Genomic DNA, 27,748 nt, shown 5'->3' on the forward strand with positions numbered 1-27,748 from the left:
TTGCTCACCGCGGCGGGGGAGGGGAGAGCGCCCCACACAGGAAGTGCATCCTGCGCCCCGAGCTCGCGCCCCGCCGCCGGGTACCTGCCCCGGGCCCCGGGCCGCCTGCAGGCGACAGGCAGCCGCATCCACATGGCCTCAGGTGTTGGTGCGGCCCCTCCCCGGCCCGCTCCAAGCCCGGCCCTCCACCGCGCCCGCCTCGCCTCCAGCCCGCAGCCAAGAGGCCAGCAACGCCGGTCCCCGCGGGGGCTGCCAGGAGCGCGGACCCCTCTGCACCCCAGGCCGCGACGAGCAGGTATCTCCGCCCGCAGCCCGAGCACTCCGGGCCCCCTTCCAGCCTGGACGCCGGGCCGGGCCGTTGACCCCCCCCCCCCCCCAGCAGCCCACGCTGGTCCCCTCAGCCCCCTCGGCGACTCCCGAGGCTCAGCACTCGCAGGGCGGGCCGGGCCACGACCTGTGCTCCCAGCCGCCAGGGCGCGCAGCGCGGCCCGGTCCCGGCTCCTCGGGCCGTCCCTTTCCTCAGGCCGGGCGGCGGTTACCTGCAGGAGCCCCCCGGCCCGTCCCTCAGCCTCCGCCGGCGCTGGGAGGGGAGGGGGCGGCGGCGCGGCGCGGGGTGGGGGTGGGGGCGCCTCCACCGCCTCCAGCTCGGACGCCCAGGCCGACGGCGGGGCGGGCCGGGGCCGCGGCCCCTAGAGGCTCGCTCCGGCCCGCGCGCTCGCTCGATTTACTCCCCGCTCCGGCGCGCCTCAGGGAGGGCTCCCCCGGCGGAGGCCGTGGCCGCCTCGCAGGGGCCGCAGGCGGCTCGGCTCCGGGTTTTTTCTCTCCATTCTCCCAACACACAGGAAATAACAGAGCGTCAGGTGACGGCGCGCAGCCAATGAGGCGGCTCCGGGCCCCGGCGCGCGGGCGGGCGGGAGGGCGCGCGGCGGGGGCGGGGCCGGGGGCGGGGCGGCGCGCGTGCCCACCCGCGTGCGGCAGCGTCGGGAGGCGCAGCGCGGAGACCCCGCCGGGCGGGTGGTCAGGGGGCCGAGCGCCCAGCGCTAACCCCCCAGCCCTGCGCTTGCGGCTTCCTTGTCGGGGACCCTCCAGACAACTTTCTGGGGAGTTGGTGGCACAGAACCTTCCACTGGGGCTTCTGGAGTTCTCCCTGAGCCTCTAAAGCCGGAGTCGCGCCTTGGGCAGGCGGAGAAGCCCGTGGCAAATAGGTCCTGCTTTGCTGACGTCCACCGGGTCCTGGCGGGTCACACCAGACTGGCCTTGCCGTCTCTGCCCACGGTGCCTAGTGGGTGATCCTGAATGAACAACTTATCTGAGACTCAGTGTCCTCCATTATAAAAGGAAGGAAGCCAGCCTACCTCACATTTAAAATAGAGACTTCCATGCCAGTCGTGGGCAGTGGCACTGAGATTCTGCACCCCTGGATGGCGGGACCAGGACTACAGTTGAGAGATTTCCAGGGCCATGCCTCAGGCCCTAACCAGCCTTCCCTTGTACCCCTGATGTTTACAGAGCAAAGGGCTAAATTTCTCTTTTTCCTCAAGAAAATCTCATGCAGAACCACCGTCTCATAGATGATAGTACCATGTGCTCACCCCGTTATGCAAAGGGAAGTCAGCAAGGACAGGATGAGTTTGGAAGTATTTACATTCAGCTTCTGGCAAACCAGAGACCTCTTCCACTTGGGACCTTCCAAGAGGAAGGAGGAGACTTTGGATGAAGTGCCCCTAAAACTACTGACTCTAATGTTGGGGGTGGGGGGAGAGGTATGTGGCTTCCTCTCCTAAAGCAACCCAACCTAAGAGTAAACTGGGATCCCAAACGTGCTTTGGGTTTATAAGATGGAGGCTGACAGGAATCAGTTGTGGTCTGGAGACCAGATTTCCTATGTCTGGGGTCTGCAGCTCTCTGCGGCCTGACGTTTACCTTTCACCTTTCATTCTACCTAGCCAGAGCAGTTAATGCTTTCACTTGGCTCAGGCCACCCACAGAGGGTCTGGGGATCCCAGGCAGGGCCTGAGTGGTTCTGGGGCCCCTGGCAGGAGAATGTGGTAAAAGCAATGATTTCTCCTGGCTTCTGTCCCATCTCACCAAGTGGGGGATGATTTGGATGCAGGTCGGGACTATTCCTGGGGATTTCATTCCCCCACACCTCTTGCAAGCCAGGCAAAGTGCCAAGCCCTTCCGGAGCAGAGCTGAATAGGCCGCCAGGCCCTGCCCTCTGGCTGTTCCCATTGTTCTAACTCTGAGTTTCATTTTCAAATTCTCAGGCACTAAAGCTTTTAAGAGACCAAAGGCTGGCTTCAGCTCATATCAGGACTGCAGAAAGGTGGGAGGAACTCTCAACAGACCCAAAGTTTTCTGTACACAAACACTGGAGACTATAGATGTGTGTCTTGGAGACTAGATGTTGAGGGCATCCCCAGCTTCTTGAGCAATGCATGAAGAAGAGGGGCACCCATTTCCTCACACTCCTGCCACCATGCTCTCTTCTTCCTAGGTTTCGCTTTGTCTCAAGGGGACAGGGGAGCAGGAACAAAATAGAACAGCTCTCACTAGGGAAAGAATGCAGAGAGATGCTGCGCCCAGTCCCTGCCTCCTTTCCTAAGGTGACCTCCTCCCGACTTTTGCAGCCCCTAACAGAATACTGCGCAGGTGCCCACTACATGGAAACTTGCCCCTTTCCATAGCCAGGTCTACCGGGGCCCTTGTAGTCCCTGGTGACCTACCATGTTCCTTTGCGATATCACATGGAGAGAAAACGTTCCCTGGAATCACGACCAGCAGACAGATGTTAGTACTCCTGTGCCGTGTGTGGCCGTGGAGGATAGGTCATTTCACCTGAGTGCCAGACCGGAGTCCCAATGTTCCCTCGCTTACAGGTACTGTGGGGACCTCAAGATGGCTGCATAAACAATTCTTGCAGTACCAGACACAGGTCAATCTAGCTACACTGCAAGGGATGGTGGCCCACCCCTGTGTTCCCAGCAGTCAGGAGGCTGAAATAAGAGAACCACTGTACATTTGAGGCTACGACGACAACTGAGCAGATGAAGCTCAGATAAATTCATCTGCCCAAAGTCCTACAACTCAAAACCCCATAGGGGGAGTTATTTTAAGACGGAGTATCACTATGTAGCCCAGGCTGGCCTCAAGTCATGATTGTCCCCCTGCCTCAGCCTCTGGAGTGCCGGGATCGCAGCCCTGACAGCACTACCCAGCTTGCCCCAACCTTTTGTATCCTTCATCTCCAATGTATCCACCTTGGTTTTTCCTTCTCTACCTTGTGGTCTTTTAAGGAAAGCAGAGGAAATGAACTGTTCCTTTTCCCCATCTCTCCTAACCCAGTCCACTTCAAAATACTTATTGAACAGAATCACTGTGTATCAATTCCAGAGGCAAAATTAATCCTGTCTCGCCTCCTCTGGCTCAGAGATGGCTTTTGGAAACCCCGTGTCACTCCTTTTATTACAAACTCCTCGTCCCTCCTCCAGAAACCTGGGCCACTCTGGGATTACAAATGGAGCCTTCTGCCTCTAGGTCACTGATTCCGCTACCATCTGTCAGCATGGATTGATTGAGGAGACTGGCCCTGCTCGGCAGATCGGTGACTTGTGAGAGCTGAGCCAGGGTGTCTGCCTTCAGCTGCAGGCTAGTGTCCTTCCCAGCACTGGCTGACTTTCTTGAGCACTCAGACAGCCCTTCCCTTTACCCATCAACAGGCCCCTACTCTCTCTCCTTCCTCTTCGGAGGGCCCACCTGCTAGCAACTCGAACACACCAAGAGGGAAGCCTGGAATCCTTGCTCATAAGCCTGCGGCTTCACCTCTAGACTTCCAGGAGGTAGCTCACAGCCTGTGGTTACAGAAGGGAATACTCCGCCAACATCAGGCACCTGTCAGGTAACTTCCGCAGGCAGAGGCTGGAGACACTGCCCATGCGCAGGCACACAGGCACGGCTTGCTTTGGGCATACCCTCACAGAAGCGCCTGCGGTCTTTGAGGCTCTCAGCCATGAACAGTTCTTTCTCAGGCGAGGCGAAAGACTATAAAGCTGGGGGTAGGGATGACCAAAACTGTAGACGGAAGGTACTACTGCCGATGCTGAGCACGAGAGACCTCTGCCCAGAGCAGTAGAAAGCGATGAGACTAGGTGGGGACCCTGCAGGGCCTTGAATCTGGTGAAGGGTTCAACATGTCTGTTACAGTCTCATAGCATCCTCTGCTCACCAGCTTGCCCCTCCCCTCTGGCCTCCAAGATCAAAGTCATGGTTCCCACTGGTCCCACCGGGCTGTTCGTATGTCTGTATTTGTTACTGGACATTTCCACCACCTCCCTTTGGTGTCTGGCACCCTATGCAAAAAAAGGCAGCATGTCCACAAAAATTACATATCAATTATTATGAGACAGCCCAGAGAATACCAGGTACTGGGCAGCCTTCCTCATATCACCCTAACTAATGTTTGAAACAACCTGATGAGGTTGATAATGATGCCATACCCCCCTTTACAAATGCTGCCGCTGAGACGTAGGGGAATTTCAGGAACTTGTCCTAAGTCATTCAGCTTGAAAGAGGCAGAGCCCTAGGTCCCAGGCCCCCAGAGACTGTACTTCTAACCTTCCAGCTTCTGAGTGCTCAGTGGCGACTAGAAAGAGGGGCCGGTGGGTCCAGTCTCCAGGTGACTGGAGAAAGACAGCACAGAGTACAAAGGACTCAGCAGCAGCGTCGTCCCCAGGGTTATGCTGAGGCCCTGGAGACAGTCTGGGGAACTCATGCCTAGGAGCATTCATTTTCCTGAACAAAGAGGACCCTGAAAGCAGGTGCCACGAGACATTAGCTTTGCACCCGGCTTGAAAGTCACTGGACCTGTGGGCTGGAATCTTCCCCGGGCACCCACTAGCACGGCAATACCATCCCAGGTCACCAAAATGGGGACCGGTCTGGTCTGACCAGCGTGTATTCTTCAGCAAATATCTAATGACTTGGAGTCTCAACTTCTTTATCTATGAATTGGGATTTGGGCCATGGGGAGCCAGCCAGTGTTCCTCCTGCCTCCTGGGAATGGGGTCCCATCCCCGGCTGATGTTCCGCACTCCTCACTACAAGCCTGTGGGGCACCAATCACCACCTTCACGATCCTGGGAGGAAAATAAGCACACAGAAAGGCGAGTGTCACTGAGTCACTCAGAGTGAGTTAAAGACGAAGGATCTGACTGTAGTACTAGCGGAGTTACATTCTAAGCACCGGCTCACTGAATCCCCACAGCAAACCTAGGAAGTGGGTAGTGTTCTTCCTTTTACAGGTAAGGAAACCGAGGCACAGCAGCAGTTAGGCCGGTCTGAGCTAAAACACCGACCCAGGCGAGTGGGGCTGCCAAGCCCCGGCATCATCGCTTCATCATGCGGTAACAATGGGAGGTTCCTCTCCATCGGGATTATTTCTGCTTGAAAGCTCAAGACTTTTAGCCACATCATTGTCTGGGCGCCACAGGAAGGCAGTGCCACATGCTGAGGCATGCTGGGAAAAGACTTTGTTCCATCCTGTTTTGTTGACATGCTCTTCATTTTTAAGCCTGAAACCCAAGTTTCCTGCTAAGAATGCAAACGGAGGAGAAAAATGCAGCCATGATAACGGCCACTGCTTCCTGAGGCACACTGTTTCTGGGGCTTGTGACTGTATGTGTCAGCTACTATATGTGTAACCTCAGCCTTCAAGGCCAGAGCAGCAGCCCGTTCATTGCTAGAGAGGCCCAAAGTCACTAGAAAGATGCCCAAAGGTGCTCAGCTACTAAGTGGTGGACCCAGAGGCTGCCCTCAAGTCCTTCCCCTCAAACTCCACAGTGGCTGCCTTGTAAGAGGACCCCAGGGCTTTGGCACTGGACATAACGGCAGCAATGTTCCTGCTCATATTCCACCCTGGGCTGGTCTCACCGTGTTGTACTAGGATCCAGGTGTAGGGGTGCAGAGTTAGCTGCTCCCTTCTCAACCAGGATGGCTCAGAAATGGAGACGCTGATGTTCCCCTTCCTGTGACTTGGGAATGGCTGCCCTGCCAGCAAGCCAATTGTCTTCCAGAAAAAGAGACATTGTGTAAGAAGCCTCACTGCTGCCCTGCTTCTCCCTCCCTGATAGCTCTCGAGGACAGCTGCCAGAGCACATGTGGAATGCCTTGGGAACAGACAGCAGTAGGAGCCGTGAGTTCTCCAACTCACAGTCAGTCCTTGACGCCAGCCAGCCTCCTTTGCGTGAGCCACCTCCATCCCCACTGCCAACTAACTGCAGCCCGTGAGCGCTTTTCCCTGGCCTGACCGTGTGCAGTGGCTGCCGGGTGGCTCCTGAAGGCCCACTCTCCTGGATACAAGGCCCTCTCCTGGCTTAGCTCACATTGCCAACCTCCACTCCCTCGCTTCATTGTCTCTGCCAAACCAAACAAGTTGTGTCCCTGTCCTGTGCTGGCCTATTCCCAGAGGCAGAGGCGCCTGCTCCTCTTGCTTCGAAGAGACTGAAATTACACCTTGCTTTCTGGGGTCTGAGTCAAATGCTGCCTCCTTCACAAGCTCTACCTTAACTGTTCATTCATTCATTCATTCATTCATTCATTCATTCATTCATTCACTCAACACTGATAGAGTCTGTATCATATGCCGAGCACTGAATAAAGGGTCCTTGTTGTCACGATGTTTGTGGTCCCATGGCTTCTTCATGTTGAGGCTGGATGAGTTCCAGGGAGAGATGCTGCTTGGGCAAAGGCCCTGAGGCAAGAGGAAGCAAAGAGAGGACAAAGGGGAAGGAGGCAGTACCATGCAAGTCACAGGAGAAAGGGGCAGTGCAGCTGCAGGAACATGCAGGTCACAGGCTTTGGGACCCCCAAGGTAAAAGGAGGGAGGAGTCACGGATTCTTAGCAGAAGGCATTGGCTAGTGCTCACCTCTAGTCCACCTTTACAGCTGCCCTGTGGCTGAGCCTCTTCTTAGAAGCCGAAGCCCTGTTTAAACATTTCCATCCCTGTCTCTGATCCTTGGGGGTAATCTTTCCCATCCTTTCTCCTTGGCTGAGCTCAAGGGCAATATTGACTTCTGATCGTCTAGTTTCATCCCCATTCGCTGACCCAGTGCCCAGAACAAGGAACTGTCCAGAAACCTCTGTTGCATGACCTAGGTGACCACATACCCCCTGTAGGGATGAGGCTGCCTGAGGGGTCTTCCTCATCCTCTGCATGTTACAGAGTCCAAAGGTTTCAACGAGGCCAGAACTCCAGAAGCCCTAGAGAGCAGAGCCTGCGTTGATGGCCATGCCTAGTGTCAGCATGGGGACTGCACAGGATCTACCCATGGTCATCAGGTAAAGGACCATAAACAAAAATGAAAGATGTCACAGCTGCTTACAATGCACAGTCCACATAAGGAATCCCAGAGTCAACCCCTAAGGTGAGGTTTCAGATGAGGAAACTGAGGCCCTGGGAAGTCGAGACCACACTGACCTAGGTTCAGACCCCCTGTGGTCCTCCTGTAGGGCTCCTAGACTTCGCAGACATTTCTTTCACAACTGTTTCCAACTGACATATTTCATCAGGATGTCAGTCACACCAGCAGTGGGAGCCAGCACACCGGTTCTCAGAAGCTCTACCCTGCTGCATCAGAACTGCACGCTCAGCTCCCAGGCTTCCAAGGCTGGCCGCTTAGCCGAGGCATGTTGCGGGTACTCCGTCAACACTGAGCGAACAGGGGCAGCTGAGCTCACTTGAACTAACAAAGGAAACTATGCCTGCAGCTTTCACATGGACTAGCCTCCATGCTGCGTGCATTGCCCGCGCTAACCCACAGCGTTCTCACGACAGTGCTGTGAGCCAGGTCCAACACCGGTTCCCATGATGGGTAGAAACAAAGGTCGCAAGCTAGCGAGTGGCTGAGTCAGGATTGGAACCCTTGTAGTACACTTAAGCAACCCTGTGTGTGTAAATGTGCACCTTGGGCAGAGGGAACGAGTGTTCCTGAAAAGCCACCGTTTTGTGAGGCACCCCTTCTTCCCACACACCCGATGTCAGCATATCCCCGCAGCAAGCGATGGCAGACTTGCAGTAGCAACCTCATCCCAAGTTCTGTGTCTCCTGAACCTCCTGTCAGTGGTCTCTGGACCCGCAGCATTATAATCTGTCTCTCCTCTCTTTTGGTAGCACATGGGTATAAGAACCTTCAACGAAGTCCCCATACTCCGGAGCCCTCGGCTTCTTCATCCCAGGGAGATTATTTCTGCTCACTACAGAGGCCTGCCTCACGTGCAACATCATGAGCGGCTGTTCCGGGGAAGTGAGGAGCCACAACTACCCAGCACAGAGGCGGTGGAGCTGAGTGCTGGCAGGAGGGGGTTCTGCTCATGATCTCTGGGATGCTCCATGGCAGTGTGTCACCTCCCCGGGCCAGCGGTGGGTGGCCAGCTCCCAAACCCCATAGCACCTGTATCTGGATATACTCACACGTGGTACATGCCCAGGTGCTGGGTAGCCCTGGGCCTCCTGGATGCGGCTCCCTGGCTCGGCCCTTGGGCCCCTCCCCTAGCCTAGGTACAGTGCTAGTGGGGAGCAGCAGTAGCCAAGCCAGGCAGAGGTGGCCCATCTGCAGGCTGACTGCAGAATCAGAGGGAAAAACATCCTTTCTGGAAAAACCAGTGGGCAGATGATACTGCCCAAGGCACAGCCTACATGGAAACCATCCGAGAAAACCAGCAACAGGAAAATCAGGGCCCTTCAGAGAAGCAGGAAACCGAAGCAGGCCTTAGTTCTCCTCCACAGAAAGGGAAGCTGAGGTTCAGGATGGTGGCATCCCATGCTCAAGGCCCCTCAGTCTCTCAGTGGCTCTGCCACATGTCCAACCAATGGCTCATTTGCAGTAGTGGGTGGGCCCTTGCTGATCTTCAGGCCTCACGCTCTAGCAGTCTACTTCCCTCTGATCTCGTCCACAGTAACCAGGGACACTGGCCAGCCTCATCGAGAAAATGCCAAGTCTCTAGAGCTTTTTCCCTGCACTTTCTGCTCTGGGCTACCTGTACCTCCGCCTTGCCCTAACAGAGCTCAGGGCAAGGAAAGACTATTAATTTCGGCAGTCAGGCAGTGCCCGCCCAGCTTACGGTGAGTGCTGTTATCACCCAGCATGATAACCACCCCCATTTCACAGCTAGGGAAACTGACGTTCAGAGGGATTATGCAATTGATACAGAGATATCCAGGGGCTGAGTCTTTACTCTGGCCTGTGCTCTCTTCAAGCTAACAGCAAGTTCCCCCTACCCCGGAGAGCCTGGCTCCCTAAGCTGGTTGTCTGAGAGAACTAGGTCCTGTACCCTTCATCCCAGCCCTGTGACATGGGTGTCACTACCACCCCAGGACACCAAGACTCAAGTCAGATGGCCTGAATGATACAGAGACTAAATCCAAGCAGACGGGCCTTAGCCTCTGGTCTCCTTCTGTGCCGCCATTTTGGTAAAACTTAGGGCTGGGAACTAGCAACCCAGCCTTTGTGGGAACTTCAGGTTACCCCAGGGTCCAGCCTGGAGGTGCTCCAAATTCTCCGAATCATTTCCCTCAGCAGTGTTGCCTCCAGCCCTCCAGGCTGTGGTCTGTCTGGCCCGGGAATGCAGCACAGAGGCCCTGGGTTTGACCCTCAATGGGCAGAAGAAGAAGAGCGAAAAGTAAGGAAATGCACACCAGTCTTTAAATCCAAGTGGAGCCATCCACAAATCCCCACACCCCAAGGCAGCCTGACAGGCCTGACCTGGCAGAAGCTGGCAAGGTTCTGGAGAGCGGTCTAAGACATGCACATATGTGAGGGTGAGCCTCAATGATACGTTCATGGGTGACCTGCCCAGTCTGCCAACAGGGCCAGCTTGCCCGGCCTCTAGACCCTGCTCCCACTGTGGAAGAACCAGGTGCCTCTCGCCCTGTGGAAGCTCTGCTCCCTTCCCTGCCTTCACCAGGTATGTTCTCTTCTGCCTTAGCCTGGCGGACTCCTACTCACCCTTCAGAATCTTCAGAAGCCACCTTCCCTGTGAAGCCTCTCTTGATTGCCCTGTTGAGACTAACAAGGTCCAAAGGGAGGCTTTGTCCATTTGGGCTTTGTTTTTACTGTTTTATCTTGCCCCCCAGGTTTCTGACACCTAGCTGAACACCTGGTCTGTACCTACCATGTTCTTAATCCCTGTAACAAGTCTACAGAAAGAGACCACTGCTCCCAGGCCACTGCCTTTCAAAGCTGCAGCTCTGAGGCTTGCTCAAGGTCACACAGCTAGAGCTTGTGTTAAAGTAACAAAGGGCCAGGGAGGGTACTGCTCCAGCCTGGCTCAGTCCAGTGGGGGGGCCTGGGGGAGGGGCAGGCCATCTGTGGATCTCGGCAAGGTAAAGAGGGCTAGCAGGGACCAGGGGCCAGCCCTGTGCTCTTAGCATCCCTGGCCAGACTGCTCTAGAGCCTACAGCCTGGAATGGACCTAACACCACAGCTTAGAGGCGAGCCCATCCACACCCCCTTTCCTTTTCCTTGTGACACACAGTTCCACAGAACACCAGAACACTGCAGGCCATCAGGGTGCCCAAGCCCCTAGCCTAAGGCTGCGTAATATGGCAGCAGTTCTTCATCCAGCCCCTGTTACCCCAGCTTACAGTCAGTGTCTTCCCTCATAACCAAGGCTGCAATCCTGGCATATCAAGCCCCATTGGGAAAATTCTCCTTTGGGCGGCTTGGCCAAAAGAACTCGGCCTATCAAACTGTCCAGGACAGGACTGGGAAATAACTGTTGCATCTTGGTGGCCCTACTTCATTAGGGATCTCTCCGTTACTCTGCTACCTTGAGCTCCAGGCACAAGTCTCCATGATCTGCTTTGGGTAGGTGCACCCGAAAAGTCCCCAGGCTCTGCACCCAGAGGACTGAGACAGGCCACCCAGTGTGGTCAGAGCTGTAAGAGGGAACAGGACCCAAGCCCTGGAGGAGAAACTGAGCCCAGAGGACTTAACCAGGTAAAAAGGAAGTAGGAAGGTCCAGGGTGGGAGCCACTCTAGAGGAAACTGCTTTAGAAGGTGAGCCACAGCGGGAGGTTCAGAATGTGACAAGCTGAGCCTCTGGTGCCCTGTCCCTGACCCCATGATAAAGGATTCTTAGCTTGGTCTCAGCCCAGAACTCTCCCCCATGGAACCTGAGCACAGCCTAGCCCTTGCAGAACCCACTCCACGCATTCTCTAAGAGCATGCTCCAATCAGAGTGATCCCGTGTGTCCACGTTACTGTACCTGTGAACCCTGTGGCAGCCCACAACCTTGAGCTGTGCCTGCCTCCCGGCCTAGAGAAGGCTCACACTCCCTACTCCCCAGGCCTAGTGGAAGAGTCAAGGTCCTAGGACATCTTGACAACATACGCCCAGCTGGCAGGCCAGGGCAGCGCTGCAGCCGGGGGTGGGCATGGAGGGGTCACAGTCCACCACAGTCTTGGTCCAGGGCTGTCTCCGGTCACTTTCTGAAAGCAGCTGTGGGCAGAAGCAGCCTTCAGAGATCTCAGGCCCCCCAGGCTAAAGGGAGGAACAACGTGTGACCCTGGCCTGGGACAGGGGACCCAAAAGGAAAGCTAATGACCTAGGGCAAACACTTGGAGGCCGGAGAGGTGCCTGAGCCTCCTACAGAAGGAGGAGGTACTGGAAAACCAGGGAAGGGGGGACTTCTCCCGCCATGCCAGCCTGTCTATCTCCAGCTCTTCACTGTAAAATAAACGGAAGAAGCACACGCCAGACAGAAAAAAAAGGGAGGAACAAATAAAATCCCAAACCGCCGCCCACCTGCTCCCTTGGTGGGTCTGGGCCAAGGCCTTGGCCTGGGTCACTTGCCTCTGCTTTTCCCAGGAAACCGCTGGAGCCAAATTTGCATTTACCACAAACAGAGACAACACAATGTCATAATCCTTCTCCTGTCATTCTCCCCTCTCTGCCTCCTCCCACCTCAGACACACACGCTAACACAAAATGACGGCTCCCTCGACAGACTGAATGAGCGAAGCTCTGGATCTGCTTCCTAATTGTTGGCGTTTCTCTTCGGCCTGTGCTCTGTGCCCATCGCCCAACTCACAGCAGACCACCCACTGCCCCCTCCTTTGTCCCGCATTACCACTGACAAATGGCATGCTGGAGCTAAAAGAATATGTCAGGAAATAATGGAGGGGGGGGAGCCAGCCCCTGCCTCCTCCTAAAGCTTCTGCGCCTCACTGCTGGGGTCCCGGCCACAGAGGGCGGCTGGACCAGAGGGGACAGGGACAGTAACAAGGATCTGGCCCCTGAGACCCTGACCCGGGGCCTTGCCCTTCACGCCCCTGCTGCTGCGGCTGCACTCGGCCAGCAGCCCCCGGCCACCCCTCCTCTCGCGGCCGCCCTCCTGGGCACTGCTCTGAGCATCCCCCGCGCTCCCCTCCCTCCATCGCTCTTTATGGCAGTTTCAAAGCTGCAGCCGCCACTCGAGCAGCTGCGGCCTTTGATGGGGACAAGGCAGTGAAGGCCGCCCAGGAGGCCCCTGCCTGGCCCGTCCCTGGCCCGCTGGCCCCTGCACGCCCCCGGGGAACCTGGGGCCGGCGCGGCGCGGCGCCCAGCCGGCACGCCTCACACGCCAGAGCAAACTTTCGCGACCGTGGGAGAGGCCCCGCGCACGCCGTTACCTTTGCAGCTGCATCCTCCCCTGGCACTTGCCCCAGACCCCCTGGCAGCCCACAGCGCGCAGGCCGGCAGGAAAACAACCCCCCGCGGAGGCAGGGAGGAAGGGAAAGCGAGAAACGGGGAAGAAAAAGGAAAGGGGGCAGTTTCTCTTCTCAGTCTCAGCCTCTTCACAGCTCCTCCTGCCCAAGCAAGCAAGTGAAGTCACAGGGCCGGGGCGGTGACATCAGCTGAGCCTCTGACATCACGGCCCCTGCCGGATCACACCTCTGCAGGGTGGAGATGGAGGAGCAGCAGGGAGGAGGAATGGGTGGATGGAGGAGGGAGAGGAGTACCAGATCCCTCCATCGCCCTCAACTGCGGCGAGCGCGTGCCAACGTGGGGGGGGGGGGTAAGGGGAGGGGCGTGTGGCTCATCTCTAAAGAATACGCTTTATCTCTCTAGATAGGGGTGATTATGTGCCTATTATAATTGGCCCCAGAGTGGATGGTCCCCTGCAAGTGGGGAAATAAAGCTTAGAGCAAGGGGTAAAAAGGCAAGTGTGCCCACTCACAGCATGCCTACTGTGTGCTGGGAACTGGCACTTGTACCTTGGATAGTGATCACAAAGGCCAAAGAGGACTCCATTATACCTAGTGAGCTCAGAGGGGGATGAGCCTTCCTGAGGCTGCACAGCAGGAAGATGACCATACTTGGAGCCAGGAGTTACTAAGGAGATAAGGCTGGCACAGCCAGCGGCTGGAGAGCAGCTGGGCAAGGCCAAAGGGGGGGGAGGGGCATACCTAGAACACCACGCACGCGCGCGCACACACACACACACACACACACACACACACACACACACACACGCACATACACACACACACATACACACACACACACACACACACACACACACACACACACGGTGGCTTCAGTGGCAGGTCAGAGCAGGGGTGGCAGCAAAAGGAAGTCTGTTCTGGAACCGCAGCTCTGCCCCTCAGTGTCTAAGCAGGGGTGCTGGCTCTGAGAGAGGAAGCCCCTACCATGGACAGGCCTGGTACTGGGGACTTCACAGTCCCTCCGTCCCTCTATTTAACCCCATGACAATACCTGAGAGGTAAGTACCCGTCTTCGTATTCAGAAAGGGAAACTAAGGCCCAGAAAGTAGCCCCAGGGTCTAGCCTGGGAACCACAGGCACGTTGAACCAAACCTGCTTAGGTGTAGCGAGTGATGGCCTCCCCAATCCACATGTCTACTGCTCCCTTTTGGCAGTGGTCCCAATGAAACCCTACAGGCCCAATCTACTAACTCCCAAACAGTACCCTACCCTGTGCCGCATGGCATCTGGGCTACCTGCTGCATCAGTCTCAGCGCACACATGCATCCCAGCTTCCTCCGTGCTTGATGAGAGCCTGCTATGTGCCAGGCCCCAAGCCCCATTATTTTCTCCTTACCCTCTAAAAAGTACTTCCACCCCTCCTGACATTTCCCAAGTCCTGGAACTAGCGTGGCCACCATGCTTTTCGTACCAAGGGCATGCGAGAGTGTCTGAGAGAGAATCCACAGCAGGCATTCAGTAAACTTCCAGATAAACTGGTCACTCAGAAACGATGTATTTGTAAGTGCCAGCACAGAAACCTAGAACACGGTTATTGATTAAGATGTCTGCCTCTGGCCCTTGGCACTTGCTGTTTTCTGTGCCTGGCACACCCCCTCTCCCCGCTGCCAGCCCTCCTTCGTTACCCAAGGATCTTGACTTAGATATCACTTCCACAGGGAAGCCCCACCCCAAGACCGACTTAGATGCTGCTTCTCCATGTTTTCTTGAACTGCATCCTGGAAGGCAGCAAGACTTAGTGGTCGGACAGGGGCTTTGAGGCACACTCACTGCTCAGGTTCCTATCTTAGCACCCCCAACTCGCTGTGACCACAGAGAAGCCATCTGGCTCCTCTGAATCCATTTCATCCTATGTGAACAGTAACAGCAGTGTCCACCCGAGGGTCTCAGGGCTGACCCTCTCTGCCCATTCAGCTGCCTCTTCTACCTCAATGGGGCTTCGAATTCAGCCAAGGGCACAGGTTGGTTTTGTCCTCTGGTCACTGTCAAGAGTGCCTACAAAGAGTGGACACTTAAGAAATATACACTGGCCAGGCATGGTGGCCCACATCTTTAATCCCAGCATTCTAGAGACAGAAGCAGGTGGATCTCTGTGAGTTTTAGTCTACATATGAAGTTCCAGACCAGCCAAGGCTATATAGTGATATCCTGTCTCAAAAATGAAAGAAGAAAGAAGAAAGAAAGAAGAAAGAAAGAAGAAAGAAAGAAAGAAAGAAAGAAAGAAAGAAAGAAAGAAAGAAAGAAAGAAAGAAAGAAAGAAAGAAGGAAAGGAAGGAAGGAAGGAAGGAAGGAAGGAAGGAAGAAAGAAAGGAAGGAAGAAAGGAAGAAAGAAAGAAAGATAGACACTGAGGAACCTAGGCAAGGGCAGCTGAAATCAAGGATTGGAGAATTCTAATTCAATTTGGCGGGTACCTACATTAGACTATCTGGCTTTAAACCTTGGCTTTTTCTATTTCCTTCCTGTGAGATCTAAGGCAAGTTACGTAATTTCTCTGAGCCACACAGGTTCCACCTGCAAAATGGGAGGAAGATTAGAGCTTCCTTTTTACGGTTGTGAGATGGTGTGAGATAAGGGAAGCAAACCGTTCAGAAGGCTCCAGACTCTTAGCTGGAGCCAGATCAAGGTTAGCTGCCTTCACTGATTTATCTGATCAGGGCCCACAAGGTACCTCTGCAAAGGGGCCGTGGAAAGGGTGTGGCATCAGAGGGACACAGACTGGGCTTCCACAAATCTCTACCACACCTTGCTTCCCCTCTCTTGAAGCAGGGCAGCCCTCCACTTTCCTGAGACTCTGGTTTCTGACGCGAAACACACACAAAATGTCTACAGACACATGGCGAGCACTGAGTAGAAAGGCAGCAGATGCGCAGACCCTGGAGTCCTCCAAAGCATGAACATGTGTGCAATCAAGAACTCCTTGAGCCAGCATGAGTGACGTGAGGTCACCAGCAAAAGCAGAAACACAGAGAAGGGACTCAGAATGGAAAGTATGGAACAGGCACCAGGAAAGGCTTCCTGGAGGAGAGCGAGTAAACTGAGTCAGGATATCCTGTCCAGGAAAGGGAGGTGGAAGGAAATGCATGGTGGGGACATCCAATCCAAAAGACAAAGTTCATTTCTAAGGTGGCAGCTCCCAGGCACACCTGGGTGGACAGACCCAACCTCATTCATTTTGGAGCTTTGGATTTGGGGAAATATGGTGGCTGAACTGGAAGATTTGGAAAGCACCAAGCTCCCATCCTGGGCATCCTGTTGATGATCAAGGCCAACATCAAAGAAACAACTGAGTTGAGAGCGATGCTAGAATCATCTTGCCCAACCATTTTACAGATGAGCAAGTTGAGGCCCAAATCACTGAACTACATTAGCCCAACTCACTCAGTTAATAAAGAACAGAGCCAGAATTCTACTCGAAGGTAATTCCAGAGTTGTGTTTTTAACCAATGCACTCTATTACTTATCAGAATGTGCATCCATTTCATGCTGTATGCACACACCCATCCTGCATGCATGTACCCATCCACCCCACCCTCTATTCATGTAACTATCCCATCAATGCATCTATCCACACACCCATCTATCCCATCACATATGTGCACATCCATCACTCCAATAATGCATGCATGCACCCATCCTCCATGCATAAACCTATCCCATCAGGCATCCATATACTCATCCATCCCATTGCACATGTGCACCCATCCATTCCATCATGCATGCATGCACCTATCCTCCATGCATGCACCTAATCTATCTCATCTATCCCATCATGCATGCATGCATGCATGCACCTGTCCAAACCATCACAGGTGTGCACCCATCCATCCCATTTGATATGTATACACCCTTCCATCACATCACACATGCATGCACCCAGCCATCAGATCACACATGCATGCATGCATTCAAGCAGTACTTATTTGAGCTCCTGCTGTTCCAGACACTGAGATGTCAACATGAATGCAGCGCCATTGTACCCAGCTGCTTTAGAGCTCACTAAAATCAGTCCTGAAAAGCCTGACTTCAAATTTAGCTGCTCAAGACCACAGACCACTCTACTGCTGGGAAACCACAAACCAACCCCCTTTCAAAGGCCATTACATTGCTTGCAAGGGAAAAAGAGAATGAAGACAATTGATCCAGTATCCACTTCTGGACAGAATGATGAGTTGTTTGGAGGTCTACAGTCTAACAACAACAACAAAACAGATTTGGAAATGTTCAGTCCAAGGGGCTTAAAGCAACTGAATGAAAAGACATAACATCTGGGTTCTGCCACCACAAGAGCTTTTGGCAAGTAGTTCCCTAGGAAAGAGGAAGTGGGCCAACTGTATACACTGGGTTTTGGAGTTCCCAGACCTTTCTTCCTAAGAGCTGAGCACCTACTCTGATCCAGACCCAAAAGGCTGTTCCATCCCAAAAGGCTGGCATGACTACCCCTTTTTGCAAGTCAAGAAACCGTGTCTCAGAGAAAGGAAGACTTGTCAGGTCTGGCTGGCTCCAAAGGTTGTGATCCTCAACACCAAAGAGCTGGCTTAACCTTGAACAAACATTTCATCTCTGCTTTCCTCACCTCTAAAGTGAACACCGGAGAAAAATATCAAGTCTCTTCCAGCCTAAGCACTCACTGAGGCCAGCCAACTTTCTCCTGACCCTCACCCCTCCAGCTTCAATCCTGCCCCCACCAGTGTCCAAGGTTAGGCTGTAAAACTGCCCAGAATGAAGCTGGTACAACAGGAATCAGATGTCCTTACTTGGGCCTCCATTTCAGGGAGGCAATTACCTTATACCCATTTTACAGATGAGGCCATAGATCACTATCTATAAGATAATCAGTACTCTCTTCCAAGGTTCCTGCAACAGATCTGTCATTGCCTGAAGAAGAATGGATGGCTGCTACAGTCCAGTTCTCTGTAGTGTTATTAACCATGATCCCCAACATCTGGACAGTATAACACCACTCCTAAAAAAAATGCTCACTGCCAGTTTCCTCCTTCATAAAATGTGAAAAGAAGAGTTCTTAAAAGAAAGCATGCACCCCCATTTTGCAGATGAGGAAATGGAAGCCAGAAAGGGTGACCTAAAGTGTGCAGGAAAGCTGCAACCCAGGATTTGTGACCCAGAACGTAATAGTAAGAGAAAGGCTGGGGTGTCAGTGGGCTGCAAATTTGAATGGCACGCTTCTGTGGGCTGGCAGCCTGCCAAGAGCCACAAACAAGGGGTGTTCTGCTCACCCAGGGCCATCAGGAGCCTGCAGCCTTCCCCGGGCACAGCTGCTACCCTGGCAGACCCCTAAAAAGCCCCCCAAAGAATCTCTGCGCTCCAGAGCTTTTTTCCCATTCCAAACATGCCAGAGCCCCGCGGACCCCGGAGGCTGCTACTTAGCGCCAGATTAATCACACCGAATTCTCCATCCAGATATTGCGTGCAGGCCGAACTCCCACCGCTAATCGCCGTAATATTCTCCTCGGCGTGTGCAGGCGGCCGGGGCGATGTTCCAGGAATATTAATTCTCCACAGCCGGCTCACTCCCGCCGCACGCATGCGCCCCCTGCGCTGCTGTTTGCTGGTAGGGGAGCGGGCCTGGCCAGGGGGACAGGAGCCCGCGGGAAGCTGGGCCAGACCCCAACCCTCCCTGGGAACCTGGCTGGCCAAGTAAGAACCAGTGGTCTAAAACCGAGTCAAGGTCTTAATGCCAGAGTAGTGGTGGCTCCCGCCTGTAAGGATGTAAGATGTAAGGTCTGCCCCCAGTACTGCCTCTCTCCCCTTAGTCCTGACCCCTAGCCTCCTGCCCCAGAACCTGCGGAAAGCTCAGGCCCTCAAGAAGCCACACAGCACAGGTTCTCTGATGTCCTCTCAACACAGCAATGCTTTGACAAATGGGCAGCCAGGGACCAGCTAATCCTGGGGGGGGAGGGAGGGGGGAGGAAGCACACACACAAAAAGGAATAAAAATCTTTCATCTGCTTGAAATATGAACGCGTGGGTGGCAGAGGAGACTCTGGCGATGTCTCAGCTATGGGGCTAATTGAGACCTGGAGGGGGCAGGCTGGGTCTGTGGAAGCCAGGCTCTGCTGCCTGCCCTTGCTTAGTTCAAGGCTCTAGTGTAACTGGTAATGCCAGGAGCTGAGGAATGAGGGAACTGAAGCAGAAGCCTTGGAGCAGCTGGGTGGTCCCTAAGGAAAAGGAGCACTTGCCTGTCCAGAGCTGACTGGTTTTGAGGAAGCACTGACCACTGGGCCTCCTCTCGGAGGTCTGAGACACTGGGCTGTCTTTAAGGAGCTCCTGGTAAGCCTGGTGGTACAAAGCAGGGCTCAGCATCCTAGGGGACCTGGGGACTAGGCAGACCTCCTGGCCACCCAGAGCATGGCAGTGAAAAGCCACATTTTCAGGTGTTTAATCTCAAATCGACCATGGGAGGCAGCTTCAGGATGTCCACTTAAGGAAACAGACACAAGACAGACAGTGTCCCAATCAGGTCAGCCTTCAGGCTGCCAGAACTTGAATCCAGGTTCTCTTCAGCAGGTTCTGTGACTCCATTTCCTTCCCTCTGAAACAGCCTTTAACGTCTGGCTAGCTCCCATATGCCTATCGAACAAGTACAAGAATTTATTGATTGCCTACTGTGTGCCTAGCCCAGGAATCCAGAAATACACATTCCTTGAGCTCAGTCTGCTAAGGAGGAAAGTACACTGAAGGCCACTGTACGGCCTGAGGTGCAGGGTCAGGGCCCCTCTCCACAGCCTGGGAGTCAGGAAGGGCTTCCAGGAGGTGGTGAAACTAGTGTGGATCAGGCAGACTTACAGACTACACTCCACAGTAGACAGATGAGTGTCCCAAGGCTTTGGTGGGTCACAGGTCTTGGCCTCAGGCAGACTGGCCAGATTCCCACGATGACCCTTAGCAGCATGATTTGGATGGTCTACCCGACGCTAGTGCCACCTACAGATGATGGCACCTGCCAAGAGAGGAATATATCCAGCCTCCTGGGGAATCCAATGTGGCCAGTAGCTGAACGCTGCACAGAACGCTGCACAGAAGAAGCCGGGCAGGTATCAGGGGAGGCACAGGACATCCACAGACCCAGGTCATGTGAGCCAACACCTGCTTTCCAGAGCCAGGCCAGCAGATGAAGGTGGAGCCCTGGGTCCACTGGACAGAGGAGCATCTTGAACCTGGTCTTAACTGTGGCCCAGTACTGGAAGCCAGAGGCACAGCCTGTAAGAACACAGGAATGCAGGCCGGTTCAAACGAAGCCAGCGGTGGGAGCGGCTTGAGGGCCTGGAGACTCAACTCAGTTCCTTTGCAGTACAGATCAGAACTGAAGATGAGAACGTGCGCAGCAGACCTGCAGGGTAAGCCCTGGCTCTGAGGCTCCACCCCCAACATCCAGCAAAGGCCCGGCTGAAGGACAGCAGCTGACCCCCTGACCCTGTGAGCCCATGGTGTCTGGCACCTCTCACACGCTTACTATACCTGTGTGTCTCATGAACACATGAAAGCCCAAAGGTTTCTCTCCATTTCTCAGATAAGGAAACTGAGGCTCGGAAACAAATGAGCATGCATTGGCCCCTCTCGCATGCTGGTGGCCATAGCGTCACAGGGTCTAGGTAAATATCCCCACTTCCCAAGTGGGAGCTCATCCAGGTTCCACAGGTAGAAGAAGGCAATACCATAAGGTTTCCAGGTCCAGACCTGTGTGTCTGTGCCCAGCTCCACCCAAGGCCCTGGTGCTCAGGGACCAAGGATGCAGTCAAAGGACCTTCCTGCCCTCATCTTCTCCTGTGGTCTCCCTGCTTCGGACTCAAGGGGTCTGAAGCAGAGACAAGGCTCAGCTGGCACCCAGCAGACACTTGGTGCCTGAGGACACAACCAGGACTCCTCCCTGCCTTCCAGGAGGGAACATCCCCGCCTGTCAGCTGCAACCACGGTGGGTAACAGGATCCCAGGCAGTGAACGGGCAAGTCCCATGAGGCTTCCCAGAGGAGGAAGGTTTGGGCAGGAACCTAGAAATCAAGAGGCCTATTCAGGTTTCAAAGTACCACGCAGGAGACATGGGAGAAGACAAGGGTCCCCTGAGACTCCCAGGCCTCCTCCTCCTTCCAGGCCAATACCTCTGTGCCTCTGGCTTCTGCATCTCTGGTGCATGTGTTGCTAAGTTTGGCCACAGCAGGTCCAGTTCTATGAGAGCCCTACTGCACCTGACCATGGACGACGGCGCGCGCGCACACACACACACACACACACACACACACACACACACACACACACGTGGTTTCCTCATTCCTTCCACTCTCCTCAGGCCTGGCTCCAGATCCCACATCCCCTTAGCCAGGCGCTTCCCACAAGGAATGGCAGGGTCTGGGACTTGGGAAGTGTTGGGGGTGGGGGACAGGGATTCAGGTAGGGAGCAAGGCAGGGGCAGGTCACAGCCTGAGTGGAAGAGAGGCCCAATCTCCAGGAGGTAGCCTCCTGGTCAGGCCCAAGACCTGCAGCAGGCTGACAGCTATTACTCTTCCCATTGTTTAGACTGTTGGCCCTGGGGCCACTGGGTCAAAGGGAAGAGCCAGATCTGAGCCCAGCCTCCTACTCCTGGCTGGCTCAGAAAACCACTTTACTGCTCCAAACCTCAGTTTGTTCATCTGAAATATGGGCTGACCACACCAGAAGTCAGAGTGATTAGTCACAGAGTGAATGGCAGGCAGATGTTGGTTCTGTCCCTGGAGCCGGATGTCTCCAGGGGAATAAGAACTGGGCCTGTCCTGCACAAGAGACCACACACTCGATTTCCTTTAGTGATCCTGACAACCCTGGGGAGGGAGGGAGGGAGGGAGGGAGGGAGGGATGGATTGCTGCCCTGTATTCACAAGTGAGAGTCTGCAGCAAACAGGTGAGGGGCTGGCTCAAGATCAAAGCTGCATACACCCCAGGTGGCCCTTACCTGGTTGTAAAAGACATTTCCCAGCTATGGAAGGTAGTGGACAGAGAGGTCAGGGCCACCTCAAACCAGCCCACTGGCTAGCCCCAGTCTGAAGCCCTGGCCTGTAGAGAAGAGACCTAGCCCACAGCCAACAGTCTGTGAAGAAGGGTCCCTTACCCCAGAGCATGCAGCCATCTTGGGCTTTTTTTTTTTTTCAATCCAGGAGCGGGAAGGGCCTGGGCAGTGGTCACATGGGGCAAGGTAAGCCTCTGGGTAGAGAAAGGCCCGCAACCCACTCCCCTCCGGCCCCACTTGGCGCCTGCAGTTCAATGCAGCCTCCTGGCCCCGGCTCTGCAAGCACGTAGCCGGCACCTGCCAATCTCAGCCCACGGCCTCCGCCCAGCCCCCCTCTCCCGGAGGACAGATAATTCTCTCGCTCTCCCAGCCTGACAAAATAACTAATGCTAACTCAATAAAGTCCCCCTTGAAGGTTTTTAATTACCAGACTGTGCCGAAGACTAAAGACTCCAGGAGCGGGAGGGGAGGCCTGGGGAGGCTGATGGGGGTGGGCGTGGCAGATCCTCGGGCTGGGCTGGTGGTGAAGTGCCCTCCCTCTGACTTGGGGAGAGGGCAGAGCCAGGCCGGTGCTGTCCAGGGTGCTGGGCCCAGCAGCCACAGGATTTAGAATTCCTACTGGCAACATCAGTCACTGCTGGAGGCCCAGTTAGGCTCCTGGCCGACTTTGGTGATTTTTATCTTTGAGCGTCATGGCTAACCACACAGTGGACACAGCCCTGGTGAACAGAAGACACCGAGCCTGCAATCACCAGCAAAGCCTGGACTGCCCGGTTTTACAAGGTATCAGACAGAGGCTTGGGCTGCCCTGTGGTATGGAATGAAGGAACTGTGCACAAAGGTGGCCATCAAACATGTCCTGTGTGCTAACCATAGCTCTGGGGCAGCGTAATGTGCTTGGGATACAGCCTAGCATCGGTGGGACCAAGGCTACCCAAAAGGCCTAAGGAGGGTGGGCCTAAAACATCACCCACCACAGATATTCAAGAGCCGAATAATGAAGTCTCACTGTCATGAGGGGATAACCTGGGGGGCAGAGCTGAGCAGGAAGGGAGTGTCACAGTTGGCACACCCCCACACACACACCCCACAACTATAGTTAAGAGCAAAGATAACATCCACAGAGAAGCACGTATCTGCCTTAACTCTACCACAGAACTGTACTCCTCTCTTACCACAGCCACCTGTGAGCCAGCCCAACTGTTCCATGGAATCTACTCTGGGCTCACTCAGTCATGGGTCCCTTTCAGCCCTTAAGACATTTGATCTGGCAGTTATGCCCCTCTGTGATGGGTGACAGGCCCTAGATAAGCCTTTCTGGGACTTGCCCACCTTGAACTTCTGGTCAAAAGTCATCTCCTGCTCATCAATAATGGCCTTCTCCAGCAGTACTCCTGTGCGCCCAAACAGAATGACCAGTACCTCTCATTCTCAGACCTAGAACACAGGCTTTGAGTCCATCCTCAGACCCAGGGTACCGGCTCTGAGCCAGCCTACTGGGGTTCGAGGATTGCCTTGACCCTGAACTAGCTGCAAGTGGGTATGTTTCTTTATATACACACTGGAGGTAAGAACAGTCCCCAGTTCAGATACAGGTTTTAAGAGCTACTGAATTCATATTTGTTAAGATTCAGCATAGTACCTAGTAAGCGCCTGGGGTTGCCAGGCAACCACCATCATCGTCATCTTCAGTAGTAGCCTGTCTTTCCCTGTCTCGGCACCAGTCACCAGGATGTTCCATCCTTTGCTCCCAGCACAGCCCTGAACACAAGGAAATGCTGAACCACCCAGGAGACAGGCCACGAGGCTGACACTGGCTCCATTTTCCGGATGTGGACACAGAGGCTGCAGGAGGCTCCACACTGCTCCATGGACCCTCTGCCCAAGCTGTGCTCTCTTAACTGCATCTCCTTCAGATCTGCTCTCTTCAGTTCTGCAGACATATCACCTTGGGGGCCGTGCTGACAGCCGGTGTGGCTGTGCTCAGCTCTCCTGGGGTTCCCAGGGGTGGTGGGATGGCCCCCAACACCCAGGCCTGCCTGGAGTCTTCTGGCTGGGATCACAGTCCTACCTACTACGATGGAACTGCTGCCCACCAGCCGGCCCCTTGGCATCAGGCCCTGGATGGCAGCCAGCTGGGAGAGGAAGCAGCTTGGCTGGCAGCCAGCTCACAGTGCCCGAGCTGTCAGCCGGGAGGCAGGCCAGGCAGGGCTGAGACCCCCTGGCCCCTGAACAGGGCCCTGGCCAGGCCACCGGGATGGGGCCAAGCTCCTCCTCCCACCAGAGATTCAAGGGGGCCCTGTCAACGCCAGCTCTAAGCAAGGAGCAGGGACAGAAGCTTGCTGGGTCCCCATTTATTCAGCTCAGCTTTTCACAAACAACAACTGTTGTGGGAAGCAGCACGTGGAGCAGGAGATTTTCAAGTCAAATAATAATAAAAACAGCAACAACTACAGCTGACATTGAGCAAGCACTTGCTCCGCACCGGGTGCCACTGCACAGGCTCCTCTGGGAGGGAGGATGCCATTACTATCAGACGCGGCAGCTGAGCTCAGAAAGGGGCAATAACTCACCTACAGCCACACAGCATGCTGCAAAAAGGCTCGAGACTGGGACCTGTGCCTCAGCCCTGACACTCCACTGGCTCAAGCAGCCCTAGGTACCTGGACAGGGTAGAGCCTCATGCATCCTTGAGTGTGGAGTTCAAGACTGGACATGGGGGTGCAGACATGAACACTCAGCCCAGAGGCTCATATCTATTCGAAGCACTTGAGGGTGGGGATGGAGTGACAGTCCAGAGGTTAAAAGCACATATTGCTTCTTCCAGAGGACCCGAGTTCCTCAGCTCAGGGAATCGACGCCCTCTTCTGGCCTCCTGGGGCACTGCATTCACATGCACAAAGCCACACTCAAACAAACACACAGACACAAAATAATTAAAAATAAAAATATGTTCTTAAAAAAAAAAAACAAAGCACTTGGGAGCTTCTCACCCCTATTCGATCAAATTTTTAGGCGATGGGACTGCCACAAGGTCCACGTCTACATGCCCAGGGAGAGCTAGTGACTGACCCACAGCTACATGGATGAGGTGCAAACCAGGGCTCCCAGAGTTCTTCTCCTCAGATCCCCAATCCTACAGGAAGGCCCGGAGCCACACTACTTGGCTCCCAAAGCTACTTAACCCAGGAGGCTAAGGGGGAGCTGGGATGCAGGACAGGCAGCATTAACCAGAGGCGTCCTCAGGAGAGGCTTTCATCTGCAGCCGGGCCACTGTGGGCCATGACAGTAGCTGCCAAGAAGGCAGGCACCCTAAGGAAGGCAGGAGCAGTCCAGCATCACCCCAAAGAGCAAGGGAGGGTCAGCAAAGAAAGGTATTTCTGGTGACCCCACATGGGGAAGGGCTTGGGCTGGAGTCCATCCTGAGCAGAGCCCCCCCCCCCCCCCCCCGCAGCAGAGGGCCGGCCAGATACTACCCTCCTGTCCCCTCGGAATGGCCAGGTGCACAGCAGCCCTGCCAGCTGGTAGGCTGCCAGCTTGGCCCGAATCACTCCTCTCTGCACATGCCTTTCCAGAGCTTGCCCTCCAGAAGGACAGATTCAACCACAGAAAAGGAAGCCCGGGGCCAGGATGGTGGATGGCCCTTCTCCCAAGAACTAGACAAACGGCCTAGGGGTCTGGGGACCATCCTTGCAGCTGGTGGACAGAGGACTGACAGAGAAAGAGCAGGGAGGCCCCGGCGGGATGCCAGTACAGACGAGGCTGTGGTGCGGCAGTGTCCCATCCTGGGGACAGTCAATGACAACAGCGGTGAAGAGACATTAAGGTTTCTAGACCCCACCCCCTGGCACTGGAGGAATTTACCAGAGACGCCTTGAGAGGACTAAGAGTGCTGGGTAGTAGGCAGACAGCATGAACTCCCCGAAAATCTGGGGACCTTATTCGGAACTCACTGAAGGAGGGCGGCAGCGAGGCAGGGCAGGGGTGTGGTCCTTCTGAGGGTGCACTGACATACGCCTTTCCCTTCATCTTTCCTCGTCTAGATCTGCCATCCCGGATCCTCACACTTGCACCCCATACCCCACAGCCCTCTCACTCATCCTCCTGAGGGTCAACTTTCAATGCCCTGGAGCCCGTTTCCCCGCCAGGACAAAAGGGATCCGGCCCTGAACTGAGGTCGAGCCCCAGCCTCACATCCTCACAGGTCGGCAGTAGTGGGTCACTTGGGGGAACTCCACGGTACTAGGGTACCGGGTCGAGAGAGATGCCATCCCTCCTGAGAGCCCACTCCAAGTCAGGTCACCAGACCCTATTCCTCCCGGGCATCAACGGGCCAAACTCTGCACTTCTCCCCAGGGGTGGGGGCCCCTCCCCTCTCCCCGCATCTGGATCTAGCTGGGCGGGAGCCAGGGAATTAGCTGATACCTGGAGCGGGAGAGGAGAGAATAGCAGAGGAGGAGGAAGTGGAGAGGAGAGGGAGGTGGGAAAGAGAGGAGGAGGAGGAGGAGGAAACGGAGGGGAAAGGGAGGTGGGAAAAAGGAGGAGGAAGTGGAGGGGAGAGGGAGGAGGGAAAAGTGGAGGGGGGGCAGGTGGGGGAGAGAGAACTGTGGAAGAAAGGAAGGGAGGAGAGGGGGGAGGGGGGCGGGGAGGAAGGGACCCGTGGGGGAGGGGCGGTCTACAATCACTGCAACATCAAAGCCTTCCCGCCGCAGAGCAGAGTCACGTGCAACCTCGTTCCTTAGCTGGGAGAAGCTGCTGGGCCTGGGGCTGCTGAAGGAATTTTAAAACGAGGCAGATTGTCTAGAATGGGGGGGTGGGGGTGGAGGGGATGAATGGAGTTTTATCTTTAAGTAGGGGATAAGGCGGCAGGTTTGGAAGCCTGTCCCCTGCAGCCGCAGGAGCCTAAAGGGCCCCTGCTCAGTGGCTGGGTTGGGGGCCAAGAGCAAGGACCACCCAATTCCTCTGGTGGATGGAGCTTCTGGCCAGCCCAGCCTGGTTGAGAGAAGCTGGAAATCTGGCTCTCATTTAAAAAGCTTCCTCCTTTTAATATTGGTTCAAGTTTAAAAGAAGAGAAAAAGATTTTTTTTTCTCTTTTAAATCCACCATGTGGGCCAAATACAGCGGCCCAGAGTCTCAGCTGGGACGGGGCTTCTGATGGGCTCCAACCTGCTGCTTCATTGGTGGGGTCACTGAAGAGGGGTAAGAGGCTTGCTCAAGATCCCACGGAGGAGAGGGTAGAATGTCTCAGGATTCACAGGCCTGGGGCCTCCCACAGGCAGATTGGTCCACAGACCCAGGGACTGTGGGGGAACAGGAAATGTGTGGGGCTGGTGGCAACAGACAGTTCTGAGGAGCCCAGGCCCCTGCCCCTCCTCCATGCCCAGTCTTGGGCAGTTCGGCCACGAGCTCCTCATGACTGCGCCCTCCAACCCAGCTTTCTCACATGGCCCCTGCCTGGCTGCCTGGGCTCCCTCGGACCCCAGCTGCAGGAAGAACCAGGACAGGGCAGGACTACACCAATGACTGGGGCAGCTGTTCCAGTGCGCCAGTAGGGACAGGCTCCCCAGGGAAGGCCCCAGGAGGACCCCCAAGAGCTCTAGGCAGGAAGCACAGTACCTGCCCTCAACAGGCAAAGTGGGGTGAGAGGTGGGCACGGACAGAGTGGAAGGAAATCTGCCGCAGGAGCTTGGCTGTTTATCTCCAGGGCACTAGGGACCCCTTAGAGGAGTCTGAGCAGAAGAGAGATCAGCTCAGATCCTTGCTGGGGGGATCAGGAAGACAGGGCTGGAAGCCTGTTCTTTCTGGAAGTCATTCTTCAGCAAATATTTACCTAGCATTTCCTCTATGCCAGACAGAATGGTGGGGCAAACCTGAATACACCACCGTGGGGGGAGAGGGGAGGCTGTGAGGAAGCCACCATTCCAACAGGTGGGTGACCAGTCCTCCACAGAACTACTTAAGAAGCCTATTCTCTGCAGAGGGAGGCA

At 55.1% G+C, this 27,748-nt stretch overlaps 1 protein-coding gene and 2 long non-coding RNA genes across 9 annotated transcripts in view; 2 read left to right on the plus strand and 1 right to left on the minus strand.

The window, feature by feature from the left end:
- Tcf20 (transcription factor 20) overlaps positions 1-27,748 on the minus strand; it is a 183,931-nt gene that overhangs the window by 95,287 nt on the left and 60,896 nt on the right. For 3 of the 7 annotated variants that reach the window (XM_076556432.1, XM_076556430.1, XM_076556427.1), the window contains exon 1: positions 540-850. The exons of 2 other annotated variants lie outside the window; for them this stretch is intronic. The gene's annotated coding sequence lies outside the window, so the exon portion shown is untranslated. Of the gene's footprint in view, positions 1-539; positions 851-12,669; positions 12,844-27,748 lie in introns of those variants that run through there. 2 more of the 7 variants (XM_076556431.1, XM_006980227.4) reach the window with 2 other exon arrangements.
- Positions 72-12,688, plus strand: LOC121824359 (uncharacterized). The gene is made up of 3 exons (XR_006066216.2): positions 72-295; positions 7,221-7,336; positions 8,169-12,688. It is a non-coding gene; the product is annotated as an uncharacterized LOC121824359 (long non-coding RNA).
- LOC143269796 (uncharacterized) lies at positions 986-6,674 on the plus strand. Its single transcript, XR_013046527.1, has 2 exons — positions 986-2,386; positions 2,498-6,674. It is a non-coding gene; the product is annotated as an uncharacterized LOC143269796 (long non-coding RNA).

This window comes from Peromyscus maniculatus, chromosome 20 (assembly GCF_049852395.1).
Source record: "Peromyscus maniculatus bairdii isolate BWxNUB_F1_BW_parent chromosome 20, HU_Pman_BW_mat_3.1, whole genome shotgun sequence".
NCBI lineage: Eukaryota > Metazoa > Chordata > Mammalia > Rodentia > Cricetidae > Peromyscus > Peromyscus maniculatus.